Here is a 10,698-nt window from a genome sequence, read left to right on the forward strand (position 1 = left end):
GAAGACCTTTGTGAGATCAAAGAAGGCCATGTACAGCGGTTGGTGCTGTTCCCTGCATTTCTCTTGTAATTGACATGCGGTGAAGATCATGTCCATTGTGCCCCTTAGTGGGTGGAATCCACATTGCGACACTGGGAGGAGCTCTTCGGCCACTGGGAGAAGGCGATTGAGGAGGATTCTTGCGATGACTTTCCCTGTGGCAGACAGCAGGGAGACTCCTCTGTAATTACCGCAATCGGACTTGTCACTTTTCTTGAAGATGGTCACAATTATGGCGTCTCTGAGATCCCCTGGCATGCTCTCCTCCTTCCAGATAAGAGAAATGAGTTCATGAATTCGTGCCAGTAGTGCTTCTCCGCCATGCTTTAGTGCCTCGGCAGGGATTCCATCTGCTCCTGAGGCCTTGTTGTTATTCAGTTGTCGGATGGCCTTTTCAACCTCATGTTGGGCTGGGGTTGTGCTGAGATGGTGGTGGGTAGCATGCTGAGGGATGGAGTTGAGGACACTCACGTCGAAGACAGAGTCACGGTTAAGGAGATCTTCAAAGTGCTCCTTCCAGCGGGCACTGACTGCCTCTCTGTCCTTGATGAGTACCTCTCCGTTCTTGGCCTGCAGTGGGGTAGGGCCTTGGGTGCTTGGGCCATAGATGGTCTTGACTGCGCTAAAGAATCCACGCACGTTGTGGTTGTCGGCTAGCTGCTGGCCCTCCTGCGCTTTCTCCACCCACCATCTGTTCTTTAGGTCGCGAGTTTTTTGTTGGACCTCGGCCTTCAGGCGTCTGTAGAGCTGCTTTCTTGCTCTCGAGTTCTGTTGCTGTTTCCAGATCAGGAATGCCTTGCGCTTGCAGCTTATTAGCTCCTGGATCTCCTGGTCGTTCTCGTCGAACCAGTCTTGGTGTTTCCTGGTCGAGTGACCGAGCGTCTCTTCACAGGTGCTGATTATGGAGGCCTTGAGTGCAGACCAGGTGCTGTGGGCACTCTGTGTCTCTGCATCACTGGGAGTCGTCAGGTTGTTTGTGAGGCGCAGGCTGAATAGGGCTTTCTTAGCGGGGTCTTTGAGTGCTCCAGCGTTAATTTTCCTGCGGCATTGTTTCTGTTGCCGCCACTGTTTTGGGGCTATGTTGATGGAGATGACAGAGCGGAAATTATCTCCCTCTTTACCCTCCTTTAAGACACTCCTTAAAACCTACCTCTTTGACCAAGCTTTTGATCATCTGTCCTGACATCTCTTTATGTGGCTCAGTGTCAAATTTTGTCTGATAACGCTACTGTGAAGCGCCTTTGGACATTTTACTACATTAGAGGCACTGTGTCATAGAATCATAGAATGATACAGCACAGAAGGAGACCATTCATCCCATTGTGCCTGTGCCGGCTCTTTGGTAGAGCTACCCATTAATCCCACTCCCCTGCTCTTTCCCCATACCCCAGCAAATATTTTCCCTTCAAGTATTTCAATTTTATTTTGAGAGTTGCTATTGAATCGGCTTCCACCGCCCTTTCAGGCAGCACATTCCAGATCACAACAACTCGCTGTGTAAAAAAAATTCTCCTCAACTCACCTCTGGGTTCTTTTGCCAATCACCTTAAATCTGTTATGGATCCTTCTGCCACAGGAAACAGTTTCTCCTTATTTACTCTATCAAAACCATTCACAATTTTGAACAGCTCTATCAAATCTCCTCTTAACCTTCACTGCTCTAAGGAGAACCACCCCAGCTTCTCCAGTCTCTCTGCATAGCTGAAGTCCCTCATCCCTGGTACCATTCTAGTAAATCTCTTCTGCACCCTCTCCAAGGTTTTGGCATCATTCCGAATGTGTGGTTCCCAGAATTGAGTACTCTATCTGAGGCCTAACAGCGTTTTGTAAACGTTTAGCATAACTTCCTTGCTTTTGTATTCTATTCCTCTATTAATGAAGCCAAGGATTCCATACGCTTTTTTTTTTAAACAGCCTTCTTAACTTGTCCTGCCACCATCAAGGATTTGTATACCTACACCCCCAGGCCTCTCTGTTCCTGCACCCCCTTTAACATTGTACCATTTAGTTTGTATTGTCTCTCCTCATTCATCCTACCAAAATGTATCACGTCACACTTCTCTGTGTTAAATTTCATCGGCCATGTGTCTGCCCATTTCACCAGTCTGTGTACGTCCTCCTGAAGTCTGTTACTATCTTCCTCATTGTTTACTACATTTCCGAGTTTCGTATCATCTGCAAATTTGAAATGATGCCCTGAATACCCAAGTCCAGGTCATTAATATATATCAAAAAGAGCAGTGGTCCTAATACCGACCCCTGGGGAACACCACTGCACACTTCCCTCCAGTCTGAAAAACAACCGTTCACCGCTACCCTCCGCTTTCTGTCCCGCCGCCAATTTTTTATGAATGTAAGTTGTTGTTGTTGTCGACAACCAGCACCTTGGCCACTCAGACAAGTGGCATGGCAGAGACAGCCTGCAGACAGAGATGAAGTTGGTTCTGGAAAAGAAAAAAAATAACTCATTCCAGGACTCACTTCAACAGACCCATCGAACCTCAGCAATTGGGCACGAGACTTGCATGTCTGAAAGTCCTGTCACACTCTCATGCCTAAAACAACGTCTTGTTTCAAATCATGTGAACGTTTGGCACTGTACGCACTGAGAGTTTGAGTTGGTGTTTGGGAGATGCACAGTTTATTGGAACAGACAGTAACTTTCTTGTAGCTTCGTTTGGAATTGAAATCTGAATAAACAAGTGAAAATAATCCAATAGAAAACTATTAAGCACAGAACACATCTTGCTCCTATTAGCATGCGTTCCAGCTCACACCCTGCGGCCTTCCTTCAGCATGAATTTAAAGAGAGTTGAAAAAGGTAGAAAGAAAGACTTGCATTTATATAACGCCTTTCACGACCGCCGGACATCTCAAAGTGCTTTTGAAGTGTAATCACTGTTGTAATGTGGGAAATGCTGCAGTCAATTTGCACACAGCAAGCTTCATAAACAGCAATGTGATAATGACCAGATAATCTGTTTTTTGTTACATTGTCTGAGGGATAACTATTGGTCGGGACACCAGGGATAACTCCCCTGCTCTTGCTTTGAAATCGTGCCATGGGATCTTTTACAATCTCCTGAGAGGGCAGATGGGGCCTCAGTTTAACATCTTAGCTGAAAGACAGCACCTCCGGCAGTGCAGCATTCTCTCAGCACTGCACTGGAGTGTCAGCCTAGCTTTATGTGCTCAACTCCCTGGAGTGGGACTTAGAACCCACAACCTTCTGACTCAGAGGCAGGTGTGCTACCAACTGAGCCACAGCTGACACTTAAAAGGACAAACTTGGTTAAGTCAAGCGGGGAAAAACTCAATGGCCCAGAAATTCGGGTTTCCACGGGTGAGTACGCACGGGGTACTCACCCGTAAGCCCAATGGAAGTGCCGGTTTCCTGCATGCACTGCGCAAGCGTGGGAAACCGGCACTTCTGTTCCCCTGAAAGAAGGGGTTGAAAGGTCGAACGCGTGCGCAGGAGAGGCAGCGCGTGCGCATCGAACTTACATTTTTTTTCCAGGTTTCTCCGGGAGGGTGTCTCCAGAAGTTAGACATGTAAAAAGCAGTCACAAGGCCTGCTTTTTACAAGGTAAGTGGTGAATTAATTAAAATTAAAACATTTTTTCCACAGGTTTATTATTTTTAAATACTTTAAAGAAAGGTAAGTTTATATTTAGCCCCGTTAGAAAATAAAATTATTTTTTTCAAAAAGTTAAATTATTGTTTAAGATAGTTATTTCATGTAATTTATAGTTTATTTTAAAAATGTGATGTTTTTTAAAAATTTATTTGAAGATTTAGTGATATTTTGGGGCTTATAGTATTTATAAGTTTGACAGCCCTTCCTGTCAAACTTATGAATGAAGCATTCCCTGCTCCGATTGGCTCCCCATGGCCCACGTGACCCCAGGGGACGCATCGAACTAACTGCGCCCCTGGGATATGCAAGCACTGCGCGCCGGCAGTTGGAGCAGGCCCAGGATCGGAATCCCACACGGGCTCACAGCACAACGGCCGGCGCGCTAGGTAAGTGCAGGTCGGGGGCTTACACCCGCGGGAAGCCTCCGACCCGAATTTCTGGGCCAATAAATGTGGGCTCTTCCGGGTTGAAATCCTGTTATGGGATTATAGTAACGTCCTGGTTAAAATTTCATACAAATATGTGAAGATGATCATTACTAATATCACACGGCAGGGTTTCAATCTATTTATTATCAATATAGAATTTAATAAAGGCCTCAGATATGGGCAATAAAGTGAGATATGGATCAATTGGGGTTTGTGATCTGGGGGAAAAGATTCATGGCAACCCTCTCAATGATAACAAGCAGGTTTAAACAGAATTGGACAGTAAGTGGAAAAATGGCTTTATTATTTCTAATGCTGGGAAGGCCAAACCAATAACTGTCACATAGTAGTGACTGTAGCATTGGTCATCCACCTCTACTCGTTCAGGGTTTCAAATCCTTTCAGTTCCAAAAATGGAACTGCTTATTTTGGTAAGATGCAGGAAGGATGTTCCCGATGGTCGGGGAGTCCAGAATCAGGGGTCACAGTCTAAGGATAAGAGGTAAGCCATTTAGGACAGAAATGAGGAGGAATTTCTTCACCCAGAGAGTGGTGAACCTATGGAATTCTCTACCACAGAAGGCAGTAGAGGCCAATTCATTAAATATATTCAAGAAGGAGTTGGATATATTTCTTAAGGCTCAAGGGATCAAGGGATATGGGGAGAAGGCAGGGACAGGGTACTGAATTTGGATGATCAGCCATGATCGCATTGAATGGCGGAACAGGCTCGAGGGGCCGAATGGCCTACTGCTCCTATCTTCTATGTTTCTATGTAACCACACTTGATTTAGACTGGGACAAATGAGTAGTGAAGGTAGCTGAAAGAGTTGGTACAAGATTGGGCACGCTCAAGAAAGCTTGCACAACTTGTCACCGCCAGTAACAACAACAACTTGCATTTATATAGCGTCTTTAATGTAGTGAAACGTCCCAAGGCACTTCACAAGAGCGTTATCAAACAAAATTTGACACCGAGCCACATAAGGAGATATTAGGAGTGTTAGCCAAAAGCTTGGTCAAAGAGGTAGGTTTGAACGAGCGTCTGTCTTAAAGGAGGAGAGAGAGGTAGATGGGTGGAGAGATTTAGGGAGGGAATTCCAGAGCTCAGGGCCCAGGCAGCTGAAGGCACGGCCATCAATGGTGGAGTGATGGAAATCGGGGATGCGCAAGAGGCCAGAATTGGAGGAGCGCAGAGATCTCGGAGGGTTGCAGGGCTGGAGGAGGTTACAGAGATAGGGAGGGCAAGGCCATGGAGGGATTTGAAAACAAGGATAAGAATTTTAAAATCAAGGCCGAGAGCCAATATAGGTCCTACAAAGCCTATATGCAGCTAACAATGGAGCCCAGTTTGGTAACTGCAGAGAAAACCTTTGGGATAGAACTTGGACCTCGTGTCGCCCGTTTTACCTTCAATCGCCCCGCTCCCCACAGTAACTCAAAACTAAATGCCCCACCAGAAGTCTTGCTGCTGATCGCTAACCAGTGACACCCCCAGCTGGAAGGTGCATGTTGGATGAGAACAGGACTAAGACGGGCTGCCAAGCCTCCCAGTCAAATAGCCTGCTAACGCTTACTGTCAAATGATGTTTAATTCGGATAAGTGCAGTGTTACGCATGTGGGCAGGGCACGTGCTCAATATTCATACACCCTTCAGGGAAAAGCATTAAAGAAGTTGGAGATAGAAAGCGATTTGGGCATTCTAGTGCATACATCTTTAAAAAAGTAAGATAGCAAAATACTGCAGATGCTGGAAATCCAAAATAACAACAGAAAATGCTGGAAAAACTCAGCAGGTCAGGCAACATCCGTGGAGAGAAATTTGAGCTGACGTTTCGGGTCGAAACCCTTCTTCAAAACTGGAAAGAAAATAAAATAGATTGAAGGCAAGGCTGCGATCGAACAAAAGAGACAATAAAAGGTATTCGAAGCCAGACCGAGATGGTAATAGGCCCGTGGAGACAAAAGGCAGCTGAGATTAGGTGTGAAGTGTACTGGCAGGTAAGAGATAGCTGCCAGGTGGGAGAGAGAAACAAAAGGAAAGGTGGGGGGGGGGGTGGAAAGGAGGACCCAAAACAAAGGGGTGGAAAAAATTATAAGTAAAAAAGTAATAGGGGCCGAGGTTATGATCTGAGGCAAGGCGAGGCATACTATTTTGTCCTTGTACAAGAACTTAGTCGGGCCACACTTGGAATACTGTGCCCAGTTTTGATCTCCTGACATGGTGGGTGATATTGAGGCTTTGGAAAAGGTAAAGAGGAGGAGCCACTAGACTAATTGCCAGTTTAAAGCATCTTAGTTATCAAGATAGGCTAAAAGAGTTGGGACACTATACTTTAGAGACATGTAGACTTAGAGGTGATCTGATTGAAATTTATAAGATGATGAAGGGAATAGATTGTGTTCCAGTTGACAGTTTGTTCCAAATAAATAGGTTAGGGAGGACCAGCGGTCACAAATTTAAGTGGTATAAGTTCAGATCTAGGTTAGATGTCAGGAGGTGGTCCTTTTCCAAGAGAATAGAGGACCTCCGGAACAGGCTGCCGTCTCGTGTGATGGATGCTGATTCGCTGAATTCCTTCAAGGAAGAGCTGGACCTGTTTCTGGCTGGGGCATAGATCACCTCTTACAGAAGAAAGATAAGAAAGAAACAAAGACTTGCATTTATATAGCACCTTTTACGACCACTGGACATCCCAAAGCGCTTGCAGCCCATGAAATACTTTTTGAAGTGTAGTCGCTGTTGTAATGTAGAAGGTAGGTACTGCAGGGAACTCAGGGCCAGAGCGATCTCCTGGACTAGTTTTGATCGCTGAGATGGGTCGGAGTGGAATTTCCCAGATCTATTTCCCCCAAATTGGCCTGGGTTTTTTAAATCTGTTTTTTGGCCTCTCCCAGGAGATCACATGGTTTCAGGCGGGGTGGGGAGTGTATATATTGTGATCCACAAGGTATCACAATTGTGTGGGACAGGCTTGATGGACCAGAGGGTCTTTACCTGTCCGTCATCGTTCATATGTCCAGACTCACTGCCAGAGGAATACACTCGGCAAGGAATGATGCCCACGGCAGCAAACCCACGGTGAGTTGCCACCGGCTCCAGGAGAGGAGTGGAGGAGAAAGAAAGAGAGAGAAAAAAGTATGGGAAAAAAAAGAAAGCGAATGTCAAACAAAACCAGAGTTCAGGCTAAACTGGAACAAAGAGCTGTTCAGTAAACGTGGGGTTAAATGCTGCATTTTTACTAGCTGATTTTAATGAGCTCTCCACTGGTATGGTGTCCTGGTCACTGTGAACGTGCCACAGAAATGCTATTCCTTAGGCCTGAGCTTCCTGGAGAAGAAAATAAAGGGACAAAGCATTGGGATGAAAAGCAAAGGTACCAGACAGACAGGAAGAGTAAATGGAGCTTCACTTTCCTTCTTAGAGGTGAAATGGCACCAATTATTTCAACACTGGAACTTTCTTATAAAACCAACAATAGCTTCATAGGAGCTTCCACGGAAGCCTGAAGGAATGCAGCAGTCTTTAAAAAAAAAACACAAGGAAAAGCAATTTCTAAGCCACAAAAGCACATGAATATGTATTTTTTTGTTCACTAAACGAGGGCCCTGTCAGCTTACTTCTATTCCTCTGCTTTCAATTATGACCTGGCTAATTACACTGCCGCGATCCCATTCGTAACTATAAAGGAGGACCACCCCTCACGTTATTGTCAGGGAATCGAACTGCAGGCTTCAGGAGCTCTGAGGATGCTCCTTGTGAGGTAAAAGGGGGTTGAAAGAGGCAGAACCAGTACTCAAGCTCAGAACTGGAAGGTTACAGGGTTCAATAGGAAATGAATTGGCCTGTCACTGGATCAAGGCCTGCATTCCTCTCTGCCAATTTTAAGGCACCGACACAAGACTCTCACATTCCTCCAAAAACTAATAATGAACCAAAAGCAGGATGAAAACCTCACACAAGCTTCAGCTAATGAACGTGACTCCTGGCTCTCTCTTAATTTTATGGAAAATATGCCACTGATGATTTTGCCTTCTTTATTCTACAGCATGGGTTTGCCAATAATGGAAAAAAATTGCATGTGTATAAACATCACACACAGAGGGAGTAATTTGACCCTAATTCGTCCGCAGGTTGGGTGGTACGCTGGTTTTACACCTCACCCAATATTATTCTCCTTGACTTTCACGGAGAGTAAGATCGGGCGGGGTGTAAAACAAACGTTAAACCTGATCTCGGCAGTTTCCCGATGGTTGGGTTGGGTTAAAATTGCCCCCCCCGCCCCCCTCCGCCAAGTCTCTGGTACATATGGTCTCGCCTCCACTACCCCTACAGTGGATCCTTCCCAGGGCTGGAGAAGCGAGAAGTCCCAACAGAGAGTATTCCCACCCCTTCTTTAAGGGAACACTTGATTAAATAATCAGGCTTTTTCAAGAAACATAATAGACTGGTACAAGGCATAGATATTTTCATCCAGAGCTTGTGACACAAATTATCAAGGCGGATTGTTCGCTGTGGCGAAGGATTCAATCCCAGGGACAGAAGTTTAAAAATAAGGAAGTTAGGAATATGAAAGGACGTCAGGGGGAACTTTATCACCCAAAGATTTTACAATAAGTTACCAGGAAAGAACAATGAAGCAGGCAGTATAAATGGGTTCAAGAGATAATTGGATGTGTGTCGGGGGAGAGAGGGGATTGAAGGATGTGGTGACAAGGGATTTAGATGTGATTGAAATCTATTAAAAAGGTGATGGGCTTGTTGGGCCTTAGTGGCCTTTTCCTGTTTCTAAACATTCTTATATTCAAGAAAAACTTCAAAGTGCTCCAGGCTTTTTGCAGAACTAAGTAATTGTTGCAATGAAAGCATAACGTCTTGAGCAGAGGGCCGCAATATTAATCATACATCGCACAATGAAAGATGCCACAAAAGATTCTCATAATGAGAAGAATCCTTTTAGTTCCTTTACAGCCTCTCACACCAGGCCTGAAAATGTTTGGTATCTCCAGGGAAGAAGCAGAATCTCAGGTAATTTATATTAAGATCACGTGAAAGGTAGGAGCAAGTGATCATAACAACTCAGTTATCTCATTCATCGTTTACTGACTGGTTTAACCCAATCATTAAATTTCACATTCCAATTATCAAAAACTTTAAGTATTGCTTGCCAAAAAATTATTTAAATGGAGTTTAGGTACAGATTAGCCATGATCTAATTAAATGGCGGAACAGGTTCGAGGTGCTGAATGGCCTACTCCTGTTCCTATGTTGCTATTTTTTATTGTTTTAATTTTCTCCTCTTCTCTCCTTGTTGAGGTAAAGCCAAACTGCCGTCAGCTTCCTTTCGCTATCTCACCCGACTGGCTGTTGTTGGGTGAACCCAGGCAGTGGGTGTCAGCAAGCGAATTTAAACGTGGGCGAGAGGATGAGGAACAGGAATCCTGGCTGATTTCCCCCCCCCACCCCCGAGGCAGTGAGCCCAATTGCAGCACCCACTTTCTGAGATCAGCACACTGAGTACAGGCCTGTGATCGAAGCTGGGGCCTGTCTGGTCAGAAGGATTCGGGACCACATCAGATAACCCACTGAAGCATCGGAATTAATTAAAGTACTTCTTAAACTTTGATAGACTGAATCTCTTTAAAAAAACATCTATCCTAATATTGATTATCAGAAGCCTTGCTGCAGCATTTAAAGATATGGGGGAAGAAATTCGGCATGTTAGTGCCCCCAGTTAGTGCCTGGCGGGGACACTAACGGGGCGCTCAGGCAGTAACGCCGGGACAGGGCGAATCCCCCGCCGCAATGGCAAATTATAACAGTTAGCACCTTGGCACCTTTTGCCATGCAGATTGTGACGTCAGCGAGCGTGCAACACTCGCTGGGCGCCTGATCTGCAAACTTCAGTAGCGCCCCCCACCTTACCACCTCGCGCCGACAACGCCAGGGAGCGGAGGCGTGAACCAGCCAGCTGGCTGGCGGCTGATGGGTGCTACTTAAAGGGATGCCCCACAGCTGTCAAGGAACTTCCGTTCCAGCGGTCAGTTATGAGTGGCAGAGAGCGCAGGATGTATCTGCAGCCAAATAAAGGCTGCTTAGTCCCCGGAGTGTTGTGGGCCATCAAAGCATTTCATCCCACAGCATATCGCCGTACTCTACTCCCCGAATCATTGGGGACTGGTGTGCAGACTCCAGTGACCCTCCCCTTTAATGGCTGGAAGGCGACTGTGCCAGTGCTCACTCCTGATTACACAACACCTCATATTCGTTATCGCTTGGAGCCTAACGCCACTTACCTATGCCATTAACGGCTGATTTTGTACTCCCCTGGATTCTTTGAGCGCTGAGACTGAATTTAGCGGGCAGCGAGATTGATTAGCGCCTGGCGCTAAACTTCCAACTTCTCAAAAGTTGGCGCCCCAATTGGGGCGATACCGAATTTCCAGCCCCACGTGGCTGGCTATAATTTTCTTTATTAAGTCGTAAAGCGCTTTACAAACTATTAAAATAAATTGGCCTTGAGTTTGATTTAACCGCAGATATAGCCATGTAAAGGTTGCCGCGGCTGTCTTCCTTTGGTGCTGTTAGTGAG

General features: G+C 45.7%; 1 long non-coding RNA gene across 1 annotated transcript in view; it reads left to right on the top strand.

Annotated features, from left to right (window-relative positions):
• The window catches only part of LOC147099974 (uncharacterized), a 36,086-nt gene extending 26,365 nt beyond the window's left edge, over window positions 1–9,721 (top strand). Inside the window, exon 3 of the long non-coding RNA XR_015073790.1 lies at window positions 9,423–9,721. This is a non-coding gene — a long non-coding RNA (uncharacterized LOC147099974). The remainder of the gene's footprint in view (window positions 1–9,422) is intronic.
• Window positions 9,722–10,698: the final 977 nt, after the last annotated feature.

This window comes from Somniosus microcephalus, chromosome 27, assembly GCF_052327205.1.
Source record: "Somniosus microcephalus isolate GS21.2 chromosome 27, FLI_Smic_1.0, whole genome shotgun sequence".
Classification (NCBI taxonomy): domain Eukaryota; kingdom Metazoa; phylum Chordata; class Chondrichthyes; order Squaliformes; family Somniosidae; genus Somniosus; species Somniosus microcephalus.